This window comes from Dasypus novemcinctus, chromosome 5 (assembly GCF_030445035.2).
Source record: "Dasypus novemcinctus isolate mDasNov1 chromosome 5, mDasNov1.1.hap2, whole genome shotgun sequence".
Classification (NCBI taxonomy): Eukaryota; Metazoa; Chordata; class Mammalia; order Cingulata; family Dasypodidae; genus Dasypus; species Dasypus novemcinctus.
In genome coordinates, this window is record NC_080677.1 from 74,871,239 (window position 1) to 74,876,219 (window position 4,981).

Here is a 4,981-nt window from a genome sequence, read left to right on the forward strand (position 1 = left end):
TGGCTACAAAGAAAATCCATTTTATCTTTGGTGTAAAACTCTATGTTGTTTTTAAAAAGTCCTACACAAAGACTAATTCAACCTAACAGTACATATTTGTTCGTACTACTATTGATGCATTATTTTTCCATGTATTTTGTTTAAAACCTAATTCTGAAGTCCTTGTGAATGCTCAACCAAGAAATGAAGTGTAAACAAAAATAGTCACGATTGTAGTTATTTTGGGTGATGGACTGAAATAGTTGATGCATTCTCTTTGGATGTAATAACATAATAAGAGAAAATATCCAAGAAATTATATTAGAAATGGGCATAATCCAAGTTATCATTTCCAAGAGAAATCCACTAACTTTATATGATGTATTTTCCAGTAACTAAATGAAGGCAGCTTAGGTAATTATACTATAGAAATGATGTAATGATTAATGGGTTGAAAAGAACAGGAGAAAGTGACTCATCTGTGAAGATACATTTTAAGGAAAGAGCAAAGGGTAGATTGAATTAAGGGGGCATAATTTAATAGTTGTCATTTCTGGAGCTTACAAGAAAACTTTGTCAGAAAAAAAAATGGAACTGTATAAAAGGTTGCTGATGAAACCAGTGGGCGAAAGCTCAAATTTCTGGTAAAGGAAGAAGGTAAAAGGTCTGTGTGAGAGAGTGTGGAGAGAAGAGAGTGAAAAAGAGAGTGAGAGAAAAAAGAAGAGAAAGTATGACATCTCCCATCATGATAGAGATGTTATTCAAAATAATATTAGAAAAGAACTTCTTCATTGGATCTTCCCAGAGGCCAAATTTGAAATTTGTTCTGTGATCTGTGGAATATGGTGATACAACAACTCTATTCACTTAAACGTTATTTGCTTATACTTCACACACAATCCCATTGCTGAGGAGGGAAGTGCAAAGGAAGTTGGCCACAGATATAAAAGGAGAATGTGAGAGCGGTAGTTTATGAAAACCACTTAAAGATTGTTTTCAAGATATGAAGGTCCACACATATAATTTTGTAATGCCCTAGCCTATGTCACAATATTAGGTATTTTATAATTTGACCCCAAATCTCTGATATGCTTCCTCTAAGGTAAACTTTATATTATTATCATCTGCTGAATGAAAGATTGGAAAGCTGAGGAAAGTCATCTAGCAACTAAAACTACAGCAACAGTTTACTATTAATAGCTATAAATAATGTTTGCTGACTACTCTAAAATTAATGCTATTTTCTTTCTTTCCTTTTATGATAAGGATTCCTTTGGTTTCCGTAAGATTTTGTTGTGAACTAAAACAGTTCAAAAAAGAAAATTTCACAGTGGCTTAAAATAGATGTAATGAATGTTGGGAGTGGAAAGAATATAACAATTGGAGAGAGTCAATGATCTGATGAAGTTGTAGATCTTCCTTCAACATGGTCCTCCCACCTGCCTTGCCCAGCTCCCTCACCTCGATTTATTTCCCCCCATAGTACATCCCACCTTCTAATATACCATATAATTTACTTATTTGGATTTCTTTAATCATTCACCCACTCGGTAAAATGAGTTTTTTTAATCAAGACATTTTTGAAATGTTTTCATTCAAGAACATGATAGCATTCTTTTCCCAACGTTCATCTATAAGTAGAAAAAAATTACTTGAATTTACTGATTTCAAAAAAGCAAAATGTATTATCAACAACAAAAAAAAAGGATGATCTAACAGACTGCTTAACCTGTATTCCAAAAAGATGTTCTGGGTTTTATTGATGTACAAATAGATTTAGCATATAAATTCTTTAGGATTTTTATCTAAATGTAAACTTTGAGATGCAGGAAATTGCCTTCTCAATATATATTGCATGCTGAATATAAGCAATAAAATAATAAAAATCTCTTCAGTGGATAGAAAAGAGAAATAAATCCATTTTCTGTGAATAATGTGTGGGTCTGTTATTCTCTTATGAAGCGATATATTGTTAGCCTCTGCTCATGGTAACATATTCTTAAACATATAACCACGTTCTTGGCTAGCAAACTTGAATGCTGCATAAACAAATAGGGTCAAATAGCTGTTCTTCCTTTTTATTTATGTCTTAGTTTTATAAAGGAATATTATATAAAATTCAATATAACAATATTTTCAAAAGAGATCCTAGATAGAAGCAGAGATTAAGTATAGAGTACAGTTAACCTTCATTTTGTTTACAGTGGTGTTATCTACTGCAGTTTAAGGTATTATCCATTCTGTTTTAAGACTCATGGTAGTTATTGGTGCTTTTAAGAGAGATTCCTGATTCCCTCCTCCTGGCCCTGAAAATATCATTTTCCTGTGCTTGTACAGGACGATAGGGTATGTGTTTATGTTTCTGGCTAATGATATGTGAGTGGAATTATTGTGGGTCACTTTCAAGGAAGAATATTTTAAATGTCAGCATATGATCCACCATGATCTCTTTCTATTTTCTTGGCAACTAATGTCATTCCAGACTGTGTATTCTCCACCCTCTTGCATTCCTAGTTTAAGATGACATAGAGCAGAGCCCCTATCTGAACTTCAATAGACATAAAAAATGAATGAAATAAACCTCGCTGTATTAAGCTACTGAGTGGTATTTGGGGGCTGTTCGTTACTGCAGGATTATTTAGACTGTCTTGAGTAATAAAATAATTGCTACTTTAAAGTGGGTACTGCTATTGTTTTTAAATTAAAATATGCATCTTAGCTTGGCTTTCTGGCAGTGAAAAAACTGTCATGTCAAAAAGGGTGTGGTGCTAACCAAATCCTTACACTTGGGCAAATAGCCCATGAAAAGAAACTGTGTTTTCATTCAAGAACACTCCCATCAAAGCTTTACAGGACCTAGATACCAACAATAAAGTTCACAAACAGAAGCATGGGATAAAAAAACAGAAATATTGCAAGCATAAGTACCAAGTAATGAAAAGAAATGTAGGTGCAGTTATTGGCATGGCACATGGTGCTCCCTGGATTGAAACAGATAAAAGTTCATCTAAGTTTTTTCAGAGAATTTAGAGGAAAGAAGCAGCCTAGAATAAGAAAGAAAATGGAATGTTCAAGTCTTAAAACAATCCTTAGTCTCCCAACACTATGGGCAACAGATGGCCTGAGAAAGCTGTTCAGCTACCAAGAAGAACATATTTGCTTATCTTACTTCAGATAGAGCCAAGAAATTTAAAACAGCAGGAAGAATTCCCCGGGGGGCAAAGTCAGGGGACCTGGAAGGGAAGGGGATCTATTGGGATCAGGGCCTAATCAAGAAATACTCCACACCCCTAAATTAGGGTCTTTTCAAATAAATGTATTGTCAGTAGGATTTCAGAATTATTGCAGCCAGTTTCTGCTGTGGGTCTTTAAATGTCCTCTTGCTTAATGAATGGTTTTATTTCAGTTAACTGATCACAGCTCCATCACCTTATACTGGGTGGGGATGGGAACAGTCAGGTTGTCATTTTAATTTACAGGTCTCTGGGCCAAGAAGGACCATATCTGGATGTGACATATGGACTACCATGTTTCATCCAGAGGTCCTAGACTTTAATCTTGAAGAATGATGCTCCCTGAAAAGGAACTCAGTGTATTTTATTTGTAGAAAGGAATGTAAACTATTTGGTGACCAATAATGTATCAATGCTGGTTTCCAATATTTATAATTCTTTTACCAAGCACTTTATACTATTGCACTTCCCCATTCCCTGTAAGTTAGTCATGGTCAATAAAAAACAAGTGGACATAATGGGTGTTAAATTAAGAATGAATATGTGGAGCTATTCTGATGAAGGGTGTGTGTGTATGTGTGTATCTGGTAGCAATAGCAGTATTCGTGGTAGCCGTAGTAAGGGTGGAGTAGTGAAATTGTTGAAAAATACTCTACTGTAGAAGGAAGGAGTGGTGGTGCCATTTGCAAAGGCATACACAAGGAAAAGAACATGAATTACTTGAGAATCGCATGAAAAATGAGGCTGGAAAGGTCAATAACATCCCTATTAAGAAGGTCCTTGGATGCTAGCTTAACAACTTTGGAACTTTTCCTGGGAAGCAGTTGAAGAGTTTTGAGTTGGGAATGAAGGACCAGATTTGTGTTTAAAGACAATCACTTTTGCAGTGGTCAGTGGATTGGAACAGGGAAAGGCTAAAGGCAATGGGATCGTCTATAGGGTAATGAAGGAACCCAGGATACTGCTGACTGGAAAAGTTTGACAGATTTCATAAATATTAAAAGGGCTGAATTGACAAAAAGTGGGAATAATTAGAATTAAAGGTCAAGAGAGAGATGATTCCTTGGACTCTGGTTTGAAAAAAGAAGATATTGACATGTAATGGGATGGACCCCATCTATGAGAAAAAGAGCTGGAGAAAAATATAAGTTACATTTGAGTTATTTTGAATTTGAGGTCCCTGCTGTGTGTCTAGGTCCTAGAATTGCAATGTCTGGAATTCAGGAAACAGGTCTAGTATAAAGATGTTTATTTGTTAGTAATAATGATATAACAGTTGGAATTCAGAGGCGTGAATGAGATCCTATAGATGGGGGTAGGAGACACTTGAGAATAGCAATATTCAGTGGGTGCGCAAACAGTCCAAAGGAGGTGAAGGAGTGACTGGAATGGCAAATGGAAAGTTACAAGTATAGTGGCATGGAATCTATAGAAGGAGGATGTTTCAAGACTCTCCATTATATTAATCTGAAAAACAATGAGAATTTTGTCATTTTTGCTTTAATAATAATGTATAAATAAGAAAATTTTAAAATAACAGAAATTGGCTAATGGTTGCTAATTACAACTCAGGCACTGAATGTTGCTATTCTCAAGTGTCTCCTACCCCCATCTATAGGTATCTTCTTTTTTCAAACCACAGTCCAAGGAATCATCTCTCTCTTGACCTTTAATTCTAATTATTCTCACCTTTGAATTGGCAAGAGTGTGATCTGAAGTACATGAAATATTCCAGTTATTCCTGCTACATTATAACTAGAAATATTTTA